We start from the raw sequence: 16,234 nt of genomic DNA on the forward strand, positions 1-16,234 counted from the left end.
CCTGTGTTACACAACCCCCCAGCATGGACACTGGCTGTGGAGCTTGTCTCAAAGAGGGATGGCTTTGATGGGATGGAGCAAGGGTGACAACAAACCTTGCTGCCTTCTGCTTAGAGAAAGCGGTAAAAACAGTCCAAGCTTCAAATCAGGCAGAGAAAAGATTCAATCTCAGGTTTTCCAGTCCTGCTGGGTTTGCTTTCCCCAGGGGAGAATGGGAACAGCTCAACTCATGTAGACAACTTTTAAGATGAAGAATGACCTGGTTTGGAAAGGGGCCACATCTTCTGGACCCAGCTGGGGAGGGCAGTGTGGCTATGCCCCATTGCAGGATTTCTGCATATGTTTAGCATGCGTAGCGTTTCTGTGCGGCTGCAAGTCAGCAGTGCCAAGCTCTGCTAATGACCACGGCGTGGCTGGCAATCACAAGCCAGGCATCATTCCCTCCTTTTCATCACAGCACGTAATACTTTTGTGAAATACAATGCTTGGCTCTCTTGCTGACTTTCTTAAAACCCTCTACAAAGCATTCAAGTATTTAATCCTGCAGTAAATTCACACCAGGAGAGAAGTTATGAAAATTATCCTCCTTTTGCCTTTTTGAGGCAGAAAGAAGCAAAAATTGAATTTTTAATGCCAAAAAATCAGAAGTAATGAGTGAGACACCCCCCTCCTCCTTAAATATAGTAGGATCAACTTAAAAGTCAAGATCTTTGTTGCTGTTAAAAATAGCTAATGAAGTGACAGTATTTGCTCAGAGGCTGGCTCTCCTGTGTGAGCACGCTGCCAGCCACCGCCAAGTCTCAGATCATCAGGAAGTTTAGAAGTGACATGTACAACGGCAGCAACCAAGTTTTGTAAGCACAATCTGGGAGAAAACAGTGATTATGCAAGAAAATATGGCAAAAACAACCATCTGGTTTATTTTCTCCTTTTGTTTGCCCATTGGGTTTTGAGTGTGTAGGGCTCAAGTTTTCCACATTTTCTCCAAAACAAATAATTGGCTTTTTCAATGAAGCTTGAGATTATCACATAATCACCTGCTTCCTAGACGTGAGGCTGGGAGGCAACGGCACAATCCCCAGCACAGCCAGAAAACCCAGCGGTGCTCAGAAATGAGGTGTCTCTGGACACACAGAGAAGGAAAACTCCGACCTCCCCATTTCTAGACATGTGTGAGAACCAACGAACCTTTCCCCTCTCTCGCGAGACTTGCAATTTCAGAGGCTTGCCATATAGCCTTGTAATTAATCTAGCGGATCCAAAGAAATAAAAAAAGCCCCTGGAAAAGAAAAAAAAATGTTTTGTCTTTGCATGCCAAAACATATGCCTTTTGTTACACCTCTGGCTTGTGCATCTCCCATGTGCTGCAGAAGGGGAAATAAACTGCAATGATTTCACTGCTATGCTTTGGTCAGGCTCCTGTTCACATTTGAGGAGTAATCTCCACATAGATAATGCTGGCTTGGAAAGCATTTTGTGTGCCTGAAAGCCACATGGTAAGAGAGAGGGAAAAAAACCCAGCCTTGCTGTTCATTGGTAGTAAATTCTCCTTCCTGGGAGTTGCCAGCATTTTTGGGTGCTGTTTGTCTTCAAGACAAGTGTTTTCTCCTTTCATCTCAGAGGTGCTGGGAGCAGCAGGCAGCATTGGCTGCTGTCTGGTGAGGGGCTCCCCTTTATCAGGGACAGCTGCTGGGAGATTCCTCTGCTTCATTTTCCTATAAATCTTATTTAAAGACCAACAGATCATCCTGCGCTGGTGCACACACACACACACACACACAGACAGGGTGCATGCATGACAAACGAGAGAGTGGAAAAAGAGGAACATGCAGCCTGGGGCAGCTTTTTAGAGGTTTCCCCATTAAAGTGAGCTTTGGGTGTTGCAAGATCGGTGAGGGTTTTTCCACAGGGGGATTAGACAGGGTGGCCAGAGGGAGTCTTTTTGACACAGGGCTGCTGGGGAGACCTCAGCTATCTCGGAGAAGGGAAAGGAAGGGGAGCTTGGCAGTAAGTGGGGCAGGTGGGACCTCTTAAGCCCGCACAGCATTGTGGTGGGAGGACAGATGGCAGCTGCCCTGGGCGTAGAGAGCTCAGACCATACTCTCCAAGTCCTGCAGCAGCAGTAGGAGGAACAGACTGGCTTTTTTGTTTCTTTCCTTTTTAGCATCTCTGTCACCGTCTTGGTTCCTCTCTCCAGCAGCCTGTTCCTGTGGCTGTGGAGGAGGCTCTCAGGGAGGCGTTAATTCTGTATCTCTGACTCGGCAGGTCCCGTCATGCTCAATAGCAGGTGAGATGCTTGCTGCATGCATCTCTCAAGCTCTCTGCCCAAAGATGATTTTAACCCATCCTCGCGCCTATAAACACCCTGCAGAAAGGCAGGGAGCCAATGCATGCCCAGAAATGTGTTTTTTTCTTATATTCACACATCAGACTATTCAGTGTCCCAGGCAGGTCTTCAGTGTTACTGGGCCTAATCCTTCACACAGCTATCTCTATTTTGAGTCTAGTAAACTGTATTTAACAGGGTCATCTTCCCCAGACTATAAATCTGCTCTGAGGGAAGAGGTAGCATAGCTGATCGGCCCCTTTCCCTTTTGCATCTGTCAGTCAGCTGAGCAGAGCCTCACAAATAATGAAGGTCCTGAGAGGTCCTTAGCAATCAGCAGGGAGGCAGAGGAGAGAGACTCAAGCTGATGCTGCCACTGGGGCAGATGCAGGTGAACTGGGCCTGTAACACATCTGATTTGGCAGCAGGCAACTGATCAAGTAGCTTGTCTTATCTCTGAAGAACGGGAGGCTGAATGATTTACGCTGCAGCTCCTTGTCACGAGCAGCCACCATGTTCCCTGCTCCGCCATGTCCTTCCCAGGCCAAGGCAGCCTAAGGCTGCACTCTCCACCATGCCCAAACTGACCCCAGGGCTTTGGGGATGGAGATGCGCTGGGATACGGAGCTGGTACAAAGCTGAGATAGAGGGCTGTTGCCAAGTCTACCTTGAGGCAGATTTTTCTGGCCATGCTCATGGGCATCGTCCTGCCTGTGGATGAGGGTGTGAGGAGGGAAGGCATCACAGCATATGCAGATAATAATCACAGAGGGTTAAGTTAGTAGTGTTTTAGGTTTAAACCCTAACTAAACCTCTTCAGGTTGCTTCTGGCAGCCTCTGAGCCAGGGATGGTGGGGAATAGTTCTTCATCTTGCAGATGAACTGATCACATTCTTGCCCACTGCAGAGCTCCAAGTCTATTAGCAGCCTCTGAAAAGCAGAAGCAAGAGGAAGAAAGAAAAGGTGTCAAGGAAATGACTAAGTAAAGACTAAGCCTCACATCTGCCACTGGTGTAAATCAGCACAAGTCCACGGTCGTCAGCAGAGCTGGGCTCACATGGGAGTCCTGCACATCCAGCCCTCCTGGTCCTCATTGCCATCCAAGCCAGCACAAAGCCACGTTAAAATATTTCTGGGTGCCTCCACAGCCCTGATTGGCAGCAGAAAGCTCAGGGATGATGTTCCCCCAAGATGTGTCTTCCGGAGGCAGGCTGAGGATAATTAACAAAAACTTCCTCAGGGGACTCGTCGCCTGAGCCAGCTCTGGGGCATGAGGGCTCCCAGAGCTGAGCTGTTTGCTGGGGGTGTTGTGAGGACACAGGGGATGTAGTCCTATGCTAACGAACAGTCCCACCTGCTAATCAAGTGGCTCAATGCCAGGGACGGGGCTCGTCTGTGCCCGCTGAGTCGTGCATCTTTACTTGCAAAGCTGACGCTTTGTGTTTGTGCAGAAGAAACAACTGCTGCATGCTTGTGAGTGCCAGCAGCCACAGCTGTATTGATCAAATTAGCCCCACGAAGCATGGTTTGGCAGCCTGTGTCGGTGTCCCCCACCACGATACAGTCATCTTGTGACAGGCAGCTACAGCCATGAACCATGGGAGGGGGCACGGTCACAGTGTACGGTCTGCAGGCTGTTCTCCTCCAAGCAGGGATGCCCAGGCGGGACACACTGCATTGAGCTCAGCTGCATTTCAGCAGGTGGCTGCACTTTATTTTCACCAGTTAAAAATTGGTTCTTAACCCAGAGCAGCAAAAGAGACAAGGAGAGGAAGCAAAAGAAAGGCCTTGTACAGAAAAATCCCTGCTGATTGTGAGCCACCAATATGAGAGATTGAGATGTGGGCACTGCCCAGGCAGTCCCCTGACGCTGCACTGGTAGTGTGTTGTCCCAGCAGGTCTGGGATGTTTGCAGCCTTGCCTGGGGCCAGGGATGCTGGGCAGAACATGGCAAATGCCAAAACTGTGTTGGGGCAGTTTGACTGTATCCAGAGCTGACTTTGAACATGCCTGCAGGTCTAGGAAGGGACAAAGGCTGGGATGGAGCCCAGGGAAGCCAAAGCTGTGAGCTTTGCTCATACCCTGCCAATGCCCTTTCCAGAGCTAAGAGCCATGACAGCCTGAAGACATCTGTCAGAGCACAGCGATTTGCTCCAATCTGAGCTCCTCGAACCAGTTCCCAATGCCCCATGCAGGAGGAGAGGGGAGAGCTGGGTTTTGGTGCATTTACAGCCCCAAGGGTGCATGGTGGTGGTCAAGAGGTTGAGGCAGCAGAGCTCCTGTCCAGCTGCTTTGCCTGGGTCTCTCCGGTGGTGTGGGAGCAACTGGTTTCAGGACTCAGTGCAGTCAGTGTCAGCTTTTTCTCCCTGCCACCCGTAGGCTGTGCAGTGCTCAGAGGTGGGGGGAAACACTGAGGGACAGCAGGGACAACTTTGACAACAGACTGCCATCTTCCACATTTTGTAGTGCAAGAGCAAGGGATGAAAAAGAGCTAGGAAGGCTACTCTAGTTATTCCCCCAATAATTAAAATGTAGAATTTATTCCTTCTTCCAGTGAGCCTCATGCAGAGAATTAAACACAAGATTAATGAGGTGCCTAATGGTTTGTGTAGCCCCACTCAGAAATAAAGCAACTGTTTGCTCCTTGTGTGATTGGGTGTCTGAGAGCAGCCAGTTTCTCTCCAGATGATGTGCACTGCTACCAGTGACAACTGCAGATGGATGTTTATGCTGCTTGCCAAGCTGTTGGGAAAAGCACTGACGGAGATCTGAAAGAAATGCACTCAAACTTGCTGCTTTAAGTCATGGGTTTGAGAACAAAAGCTCAGGGAAGGAGCAATACCCAGGACTCGGCTGCAATCAGGCTCGCTGGACTTTGCTTTCTCAACAAGGTTACTCTGATCCAGCTGGGATTACAGCTCTTAAATTGAGATGCCACAAAGCTTCTGGTGACCCAATGCACTTTGTCACCCAGAGCCACAGATCCATGGGTGGCTGTGACAAGCAGTGTAACCCCTGTGCAGGTCTACCTGTGTCCCTGACCATGCAGGTCTGCTTGCTTCTCTGACAAGCAATAAAAACTTCAGTTGTATAACCACGGCATGTGCTCCAACTGGATGTGTTATCTCTCACTGTCCCTCTTTTTTTATTTTTTTTTAAGGACCACCCAGTTAAAGTATTCACTTCCAAAGCACTTGGCCTCCACGTCAAAACCACATGCTCTCCCCAGGCCTCCAAACACGGGTTCTCCGTGCTGGCTCCAGACACTGATGCTTTCTCCCAGTGAGGGCTGGGAAAAAATGTCAACCCCCAGAGGTGCCCTCCATAGCTGGGACCAAAAAAGATGAAGCAGGAATTAGAAATGCCAGCTGCTCCCCTTTCCATAAATTTTTGAGGTTTTTTTCTTGCTGATATTCTGCAGTGTGTTGCAGTTTGTGTAGTCAGCCAGCACGGCTTCAGTCATGCCTGCCAGGACATGCATCGTGACATGCTCTTCCCTCTGCAGCTCCTTGCTGTCTTTCCCCTGTCGGGACATGTGGTGTGTCTGGGGCTCAGCAGGTGCCTGGTTCCTGCTCCTCTTTTCAGTCCCTATAAATCTGATCACAGAAGGAGCTCAGGGATCCGTGTCATGTCAGTGGTCCGGTGTTCATGGGCATCATAGTGGTACCTCGTGGGGTTCACCTACCAACCTTTCTGAAGAGGAGCTGTGGCCTGAAAGATTTCCATCTGAGAACACAGGGCTGGAGAGACCCCAGGAGGTGACATCAGCCATGCCCTGCCAGATCATGCCACCCCATGTCCCTGGTGGGCACCAGTAAGACCCCAAACCTCCTCCACTGCCAAACCTGGGACTTCCCTACTTTCCCATCAGGATGTTCTTCCTCAATTACTCTAAATTACCCTTCCCTGGTACCCAGCAACATGGAGAACAGTTTATTCCCTTCTCTCTGCAGCAACTTCTTGCATAGCTGAGGGCTGTTATCATGTCTCCCTTCCATTGCTTCTAGACTAAACAAGCCCAGTTCTCGCAGCCTTTCCCCACAGGTCGTGTTTTCAAAACTTCTGATCACGTTCGCTGATCGCCTTCTAGACTGTCTCCTGCTGATCATCATCTCTCTTTAAAGGCGGTGCCCGCTGGATGCAGTTCTCTGGCTACGTACACGAAGCAGAAGGATTATTTTGCATTTCTTATAGACAGCATTTGGATTTATACCTCCCAGGGGAGGGGAGAGGGGAGAAAGCCAAGCTCTCCTTAGCAGCTCCACTAATCACCCATTTATGATACTGCCTCACAAATCAGGCTCCTAATATCCAAGAATCACAAGACATAACATTTCAAGCATTTTCTTCCTAATTCTGGTGTCTCAGGAACTACTGGGTTGACCTATTCTGATGTTCCCTGCACCTGGGAAGGCTGGAAGCCCCACGATGCACCCCAGTCACAGTGCTGAGACATTACAAATGGACAGATAATAGAGCTAGGCAGAAAAAATACAACTCCTTTCCCCTGGGAGAGGATCAGGAGAAACTTGACGTTTTTCTCATAGAAAATCAAAATTCTGAGAATTCTGGGCTGAAAACCAATAAGGGATTTTTTTCTTCCTGTTTTTTTTCTTTTATTCCAGAAATGCTCTGCAGTGTCTCGTGCATCTTTCTGGACCTTGCTCTCCATTTTCTGGCCAAATCCCATCCCCCAGAACACTCCACTGCCTGCCTTCAGCTGACCGCACTGCTCCACCATGGAGGAGTCTCCATCTACCCTGAGCCACCAGAGATGTCATTCTTTGGCAAAAAGTCATCCTTTTTTAAACAGACAAAGCAATCTGCGATCCAAAAAACCCCCACAGTGTCCCAAAGGTGTCAATAAACCCAATGCAGAAGACGCAATGCTCAGCAGCAGACAGTCAGATGCACTGAGTACTTTTTTGCAGCAGGTCTCACAACTTCTTGATGAGAGAGGGATGTGCCGATCTCGGAGCTGAATGCCCAGGGAGGTCCAGGCTTCACAAAGGAGGAGAAGAGCACAAAGGTGGGAGAAGAGCAGCCCCATTCAGACCTGTGTCCAGCAGCAAAGCAGCATGAGCTCAATGAGCTGCTGTTTGGCCCCTGGTTTGGGAGCTTAAAATGACACAAGAACTGGGGGTCTCAGCTTTGCCACTTGTCCAAAGAGCTTCAGGGAAGGCTAGTGGGACAGGACTGGGCATGAGCTTTGATGGAAACACATTCCCCAGTACTAACCAGCACCTCATCTTGTCCCACCTCTGGAAATACAACCAAACAGGAGACGGTCCATGAAGCACTCATGCTGTAAATCCACTAGAAGCTGTATTTCCTAACCAAGGGACTTTTACAGTCCTTGCAGTAAGTAATAAAACTTCAGGAGGATTTTCTTGTGGTTAAACACTGAGGCCTGTTTTGGCCAAGCAAAGTGGGCTCTGCTCTGTCCTCCGGATGGAGTGGAACTGGATTTATTGTTATTTATGTTTCAGTTTAAGCATTACTCAGAAGGTAGCATTAGTCATAAAGCTGGCTCCCTGCACAGCTACCCTTGTTTTCCTTGTGTTTCTCTTCCTGCCTTCAGCTGAATTCTCTTTGACATCAGCCATCAAACATTAAACTGCACATAGATCACATATTGTCAGGGGCTGGCAGGGTTTCCAATTTGGCCTCTTTCTGCTCTACAGCTGTTTGGAGAGCTTGCTTTGCTGGGAGGAGAGTGGTCTGTGTCTCCTGTCCTTTGAAGTCCAAGGAGCCCCTAGACACATGCTCAGACTCTGATGTGCTCTCAGCTCATCCACATTCAAATGTCAGCTGGAATGTGGCTGCAAAACTGTCTTGTTGGATGAGGCTTTGCAGTGTGAGGGAAAGAGCAGAAATGCAACACCCACCTTAGGTTCTTCATCCTCAGACTCTACCTGTAGCCAAAGGAGAGAAACAGGGACTCCCAGGGAGCGTTTCTCCCACCCAAAGCATGGCAAATGAATTGCCTGATGGACCACTGAGGCTTTTGCCTTGACATGGAGACAGCTGAGGGGGGCTGGCTCTGGCATAGGCATCCAGCCTTGAGACATCTAAAATCAATAGTGCAATCCTACCCCGCGCTCCTTGCTGTGTGCCACCTCCCATTTCCTACATAATTTCATCCTCTTGACCACAGTTTCGGCTACACGCTGACAACCGCACCTGTCATTGATGCAGTTTCAGGTCGTTCCTCTTCTTGCTTGCTGGCCTCACTAACCTTTACCCTTAAATTCACTCTTTCACCCCCCCCTTACTCAGACCTGTCCCCGTGTGAGTGTGTCCATGCGGGACCTCTCTTTTAGCAATGCCACTGTCTCTTCTGGTGAGTGCAGTCATGTCTTTTCATTAGCCACAGGTTTGCTCATGTGAGTGCAAAGGACATGGCAGTGTTGGTAGATGGAGACCAAGGTGAGCGATATGCCCACCTAAGATTTGGTCTGTGGACTGAAAATGCTCCAGCAAACCTCTGCCTGCTACCGTTCCCATCAGATGAAGGACCCTCAGCAGGTCCCTGGGGCCTACAATCTGAACCATGTGGCTGGAGATTCCCTTGGAGGTTGCCCCTGGCTCTCCATCCCCACAAGCTCTCCATCCCCAGCAGCTCTCCCAGCCTCAGACCTCCTTGAAGCTGAGCTCAATGACTGTCCATGCATCCGCCTTGGCAAATGCGCTCAGCTTTCCTCCCGCAGCTTCTGCGCTAGACAGTGTCTCTAAACACATTTTCCAAAACAGATTATTATTTACTCACCCAAGGCAAAGAAAAATATTCCAACATGAGGCAGCCTCCTGCATTGCTCTTACCCAACCCCTGGCATATTCCTCTCTGGGTGCTGTAATTTAGTATGGGGAAGGCAGACAGCCTTGATGTGGTTTTTCTTTCTCCTGGAGCTTCTCCAGCACACTCATCCTCTCCTCCCTACACCAAGTAGCTCTCCTTCCCCTCTCAGCCAACATATAATTGTCCTCTGATATTAGGAAGCTAAATGAAGAAACAGTTTGTTAAACTACTTGGAGCTGGGTAAATAGACTTTTTCTAATTAAGCGTCCTAAACCTGTGCCCTACCTGACGGACCAAGCTGCTCTTCATCATCATCACTGCTAGACATTTTGGAGGGATCAATCTACAATTTAAAGGTAACTTTTCACACAGCATCCATAGCACTGCTGATATCCTCAGGGGTTCCTGGGATGGCAGTGAGCTGCATGGGATTAGGAGGTGAATCTATTTTACTATCTTGTCCCTCTGCTAGCTAAAAGGCCTGATCCCAAACACCAGACAAACCCCAGTGTATGCTATTATTAGTTTTCAATTATAAATTAATAGATTAAAAAGTCATGCTGGTTAATTACAACAGGCTAAAGCAGTAACCTGGCTTTACAGCAATGTTAATATGTGATCCAAGAAATAAAAGCAATGGGATGAGGGCAGGGAAACACAGAGAGAGCAGATGACACTGGAGGGTTACAGGGAAGGAGGTTGTCATCTTTGTGTTTTCTGCTGAAAGCCATGGCTTCATCAGCACGGACATGCTGCAATTTGGAGCCGAGGGCTAGAGCTGCCCCATCTCACCAATTCTCAGAGGACCTGCATGCAAACCTCAGCCTGAGAAAGCAGCAGGACCAGTCGCGGTGCTGAGGCAGAGGGATATTGCTTCCAATACCCGGTTGCAAAAGCCATTCTGTATTCTGCAACTGTCCACATGTTTTATAATTGTTGATACCAAACTATAAATAAGCACACCCCAAAATTAAGAGTGCCCACCTCCGGCTTTAAATTATTTAAATGGATTCTTCTCTTGAAATCGCAGCAGACTTTTGGTTCAAAGCTTCGTGGAAAATAAATCATGCAGGGAAGGAGATGGGGCAGGCTAAAGTCTGCACTCCTGCAGCTGAGTCTATAAAACCCTGCTGTGCCACTTGCACATGTAGTGGTTTCTGAGTGGGATGGCTCCTTCTCTCACTGATGTCTGCAAAAGGCGTCTTGCCTCTTGCAGAGCAAGCTGGATCTGGCCCACAGTTTCTCTAAAGCTTGCCTAAAAAAGCAAGCAAGCCTCAGCAAATCGAGCAGTAGCAGCCGAGTCATTAACAACCCCCGTGATGTCTTCTGGCCTGCTGTTGGGTTTCACCATGTCTAGCAGAGGTGACTAGTGGGGACACGGAGCTGTGGGTCTGAGTCCCAGCAGCTCCAGGATTTTTGGTGCATGAGCTTAAATCCACCCCTGAAGGCTGGGTTGCACTTGGGTGACCAAAGTGTCAGGAGAATGAGTGCAAAGCAGCGCTGGGGGATGCACAGGGAGGAATTTCCCCATAGTGTCTTGTGGAAAGCTGCTGCTCTGGGGTAGGACTGTGCCTTCCCAGTTAATGGTCTCCCTTTGGCTGCACCAGAGCTGGGAATTGCCTGGAAGAGAGAGACAGGGCTGGCTTTTTACTGCTGCTAATGAAGAGTGATCCCTGCCTGACCCTCGCATCACATGAGTCCTGGCATGGTAGGTCTGGATGTGTTTTACAGGGCAAAGTCTGTTAAAGAAGAGACACTGAAGTTTATTGCCCTGTTTGAATTCCACATACCTCCAGATGAAAAACAAGCCACTTAAAATGATAAAAGGGCCTGCTTTTTATTTACTGGAGTGGCAACAAAACTCCTAGCTACATCTCTCTTGTAGGCTGTATTCATGCAGATCAGACACTACCAGGCACACAGTCTTTCTTGACATAAAGCAACTGCCTGATTGCAGGAGAGATTTGAAGGGTGCTGCAGAAATGCCTGCCTGCCTGCTAGTCCCCTGCCTCTGCGGCTGAAGTTGAACCATCCTCGAGTCCTTCCTTCCCAGCCCTCCTGCCATGGCAGCATCCCAGCGCCATGCAGGAGAGAGGGAGGATGGCGGGGAAGGGATGAAATCGGTAGCGCTGTCCCAGAGGAGCAGCCATAGAGGGGAGGGAAGGTGATGAAGTGGATGGGAAGAGACAAGGTGTGCTGCAAAGGGTCAGGTCGGTATCTGAATGGGATGGAGAGGGTCTGAGACAGGGAGAGACTCCAATACACTGAGGAAGCTGAAGGTAGAGAAGGGAAGGAAGGAATGGTGGGGACTTGACCTTGAGAGTGGAGAAGAGGGAATGGCAGAGAATGGACACCAAAGCCACAGTGAAAGAGGAACAGACCTCCCTCAGCCCATCAGCGGGGTGGGACAGGAGAGAAGGGGTGACACCCCAAGGCTGGGACAAGCAGTCCCTCCTGCAGCCCCAGCCCAGGCCTCGCAGCTCCTCCCCAGTCAGTCAGAGACCAGGGAGGGAGGGAGGGAGGACAGCAGTGGCAGGGTCTTGGGAGAACGCCTGCCAAACAGCGTGAACGCAGGTAGCAGGGTTGAGCCAAACCATAGTCTGAGAGCTTAACCAGCTTACCCTACACGAGACACTGCTTCGGCTTTGGTGAGTTGCAAAAAGCCCCATTTTTAACGGTTTCCAGGCTCCCAAGTCCTACTGATTTCAGTGCATTACAGACTGTGAGATCTGCTGTTCCCCAGGGACGGGGGCTGCAGAAACAGGCAAGGTGAAGGTGTCTGAGCAATAAGCACTTTACAAGGCAGTTCACCCCCTGCTATCCCTGCACGTGTTCGTGTGATGCAGATGCAGATGTCTCTGTCGGTACATGTGCTCTCTACAGCATTACATCATTGCAGTGAAACAGCACCAGGTAGCAATGCAGCATACTGCAATCAAGGGCCAGGGCAGGCTTCTTGCTTCTCCCTCCAAAATAAACCACAACAGCATCTGGTAGGAAAGAGGAGGCTTTCGAGTGGAAAATGTTGGGGTTTTGACCAGCCCCATTACCTAGACACTTGTGCCATGGTCCTTCAAGGAGGCTATGTCCATCAGATTTAGGAACCTGGATGGACACACATGTTGCAGTGATGGGAGCCCACAGCACAGTCTGTTGCTGTTATTTAGAGGCTGCTATGGGAGAAACAAAAGGGTTCATTCAACACGCCATCCTTGGATGGAGAACAAGCTGTCATGGCAACCCTATCAGTGTCATTCCAGCATCAGGACATACGTTGCAAAACAGATATGGCTTAAGGTGTCACTCCATGGAGCCAGAGGAGCCTGGTGGAAGCTTGTATCTGGATCCAGGGGACAGGCTGTCCTCATTTGACATGGCAGTGAGTGGATACTCACCTCTGAGGCCAGCGAACAAAGGTCGTCACATATGAGACTGTTTGCATCCCATCCTTGTCTGTATAGAAAGCATATGGGAACTTGTCAGTCCAAGAGGGTAGGTATGCTGAACCTTTGACCAGGAGGAGTTATGTTAGTATCTGAAAGGCAAGACATAATCTCAGCATTTGGGCCAGAGCTCTGAGCTGCAATGTTCATGTTGTTTCACAGATCACACTGGTTGCAGAGAAGGTTGTGTATCTGTTTATAGGCACTTCATTATCAAAGCGATGCTGATAAATTGGAGCAAATTCCTCCAGGGATTTTTTGAGACACAGTTTTGCGGAAGAGGCTAAAAGGACTAAATGTGCTTAGGATTTACAAAAGGAATCGGTTAAAAGACAACATGCTGTCTGTCAGGTAGAAATGCTAACTACCTTGACGGGGGAACAACAATTTGGATGGTTTGCAGTGGTAAAACTTCTTGGGATGAATCTAGGCAAAGGAAAACTTAGGCTGGGTCTTGGAAAGTCTAAAAGGATGTACGAGAAAATCTTACAGAGTTTTTTTGAATGAGAACTTACTGGAGGACCCAAAAGTGACTTTAAAAGGCAATAAAAGGACTGACTTATTTTCAGATGAGTTATGTGGCTATTACCATCTATTTGCTTTCTGCAATCTTTAATGCAGCTACAATAACTGCTCTGCTGAATGAAGGGTTTGGCCAGTCTTCTAGACCATCATTGTTCCACACACATTTTTACTCCTATGAATTTTAGTCAGGCAAATAATTTGCTACATGCAGCTTATTACAAAACCGAAACACTTTTTTTCCTGTTTCCGTACTGTAAACACAGGGCAGTTTATGTGACTTTCCTCACTCTCTGTTTATTTGGCAAGTGCAAACAAAACTTGGTTCTTGTGTCACCCACAAAATTTTTCCATGATTATTCACAAGGTGTGTGTCAGTCAAGATGTGTAACCGGTTTGCTGAAATCAATGACACTATTTCTGATTTTTGGCCAGCATCCCAAAATTAGCTATACAGGCATTTTTGGCATGACATTTTGGCATCCTTATGCAGGTATTTTCTTTCTGCAAAGGATAGTCATATTCCCACAAATACACACCACCCCCCCTTACCGCCACTTCCACAGATGTACATGCACAATGAACTGCTAGCATCAGTGCTATGTTCAAAGAGAATTGACTTCAGAAATCACTGAAAAATTTACGATTCTGTACTGTTTGTCTGAGCATCTGGGAACAGGAATGCTGCCATACTGTGCTCAAGACATGGTCCTTTTCAAGTGCATGATTATATTACACCTATGGGCCATGCTTGCATGAACAGGTTAGCATGACTGGCATGACAGAGGGGTTTGTTCACTGAATCTGGGGATGACACCCGCTGGGAGAAACTGCAAACATGTTGGAGCACAGGATTTGAATTAAAAATTATTTTGACAAGTTAAAGAAATGGTCTGAAAAAGCAGACCTCAGTTCAGTAGGGACAAGCGCCAGGCACGGTAGAAATGCTGTTGCACCAATAAAGCATAGGAAGAACTGTTTGGGCAGCAAATGCAGAGGACAAGGAAAAAAAAGAAAGTGGGAGCTGGTGGATTGTAAGCTGAACACAAGTGGCGATGGGATTCAAGAGAAAAATAAACCAAAGAGAGAGAGGATGTGAAGAACGAGAGAAAAACAGAAGCGTAGAGAACATGACCTACAGGGAGGGAGTGGGGGACTGGAGCTGCTGATGCCCCAGCGCAGATGGGATGCCCAGCAGTCTTCAAACACATCAAGTGTCTGCTGAAGGAAGGGAGAAGCAACCTGCAGCCCACGGTGAAGAGCACAGAGGTGAGCTCAAACTGCAGCCAGAAGAAGATTCAGACCCACTTAGGACAAATATGAACAGCAAGCAGGCTGGAAGAACAGGTGTCAGGGAGAAACCTACAGCAGAAAACTCCTCAAGGCCTCTTCCTGGCTGATTTTTTTCTATATTTCTGCAAGCTGATTTGAGCATCAAAGGTCCTAGTCCGTGGTGCTGTTAGAAAAGGCAACGCAGTCCTACCCCAGCTGCAGCAAATTCCTCCCTGGATAAATCAGGCAGTAGGCTCAGAGTTTCCACTGTCGGCTAATCCGTGCCCAGCCTGCTCCGGGTACAGCTGCCTCTCTGAGATTAGCTCCAGGATCATGCCCTGACCTTTACCTCTCCTCCCTTAGCCATTTTTGTTTACTTATTAAAATGATTTAAAATTCCTACATATCTGACCACCTTAAAGCATTTAGAGTCATGCAGTACCTGGCGGGTGACACCAGTAACCACGAATGCAGTTGTAAGGACTGCAGAAACTGCTATTGATTGTTCAACAACCTCAGCTGAAAGGGAAGACAGGTGTCCCCCATGAAATCTGAATTGCACAGGGCAGGAGCTGGCCATGCTTGCAAAAATTTTCCAGCATGGTGTGAGAAATTTGTTTTGTTAGGTCAGTACATATTATGTCTTGGTTTTATTTTATAAGATTTTTCTCGTTAAGAAGTGTAATAACTCTGATGAACCTACAGTTCATCAAGGGATTTTTAGATGAGTTAAAAAGAAAAAAGACAGGAGTGCACAGGGTTAAGCCTCTGGGAAAGCATGTGCTGCAGCCTGGGAAAGTACCTCACCGGCCTGAAAATGGACCTCTTTGATTTTCATGTCCTGTTCCATATTCTCAGGGGAAGAGGTGGTGTACGGTTCCCTCCAGAAAAGGATTAGGTCCATCTTAACACAAGTTTATTTTTTATTTCCTCCTGCTTGTCTTAAGTTAAAGCTATTTCTGCTCTTTGTGTTGAGAATGGCTTCAATTTGAAGCTTAATTTTTTAAGGGAAAACGTATAGCATCTATAAACACCCACCATCAGCATTGGGAACAGTTTTCTTTCCTTGTCTCACAGCGTTCCCAGCTGGCTTTCCCACTCCCTTGCCCCACTGAAGTTTTGGGGGAGGACATGCCCTGGATGCTCAGACGTTGTGGGCTCAATAAGCAGAAATCCAGTGTGTGACAGTGACAATGCAGTGACAACGGCTGCTCTGACCTCCCCATGCAAACAGCAAGCTACCAGGGTGGCAGAGGCTGGGCTTGCGGGGATGCTGTGCTCATGCTCACTTTGCTCCCACAGGTTGGTCGGGTGCTGAGTTTTTGGGCTGTTGCCAGCTTCCTCGAAGTACTGCTTTTCCCACTAACTTCTTTGCACCTCGTCTCCTCAACTGTAGGATTGGGGATGGTCCCTGTGGTCAGTGCACACAAGAAATACCAAAACCTTCTCTCCTGCCTCCTTATCAGTCACTGTGAGGGTTGCCGAAGTAGCGTAAGTGAAATACCTTAAATATTCAGACCCAAAATCTTATTGTGAATGGAGACAGCAAAATATTTGGCCTACAAACTCTATGTAAGTGCTGATCATCATTCACAAGCAGCAGGGCAGCAGAGTAGGTGTAGAGTCTGAGCTGTCACATCATCGGCAGAGTTTTACAAGCTGGAAGGTATCATCCAACAAGTTTGTTTTGAAAATCACCACTGGCATTTCATTTTGCCAGTGCAAGTCCCCGATGTGGCTTGTGAGCCGCCAGACCGTGTGCCTGCACTGCCCTGCCGGGTGGATGGTCGTTGTCCAGGGCAGAGCCTGGCCTGTCAGCCACATGTTTAGGGAGCTGTAAAAGAAAAGTGCTATGTTAATGCAGCCCCAAGC

Source organism: Buteo buteo, chromosome 16 (assembly GCF_964188355.1).
Source record: "Buteo buteo chromosome 16, bButBut1.hap1.1, whole genome shotgun sequence".
NCBI lineage: Eukaryota > Metazoa > Chordata > Aves > Accipitriformes > Accipitridae > Buteo > Buteo buteo.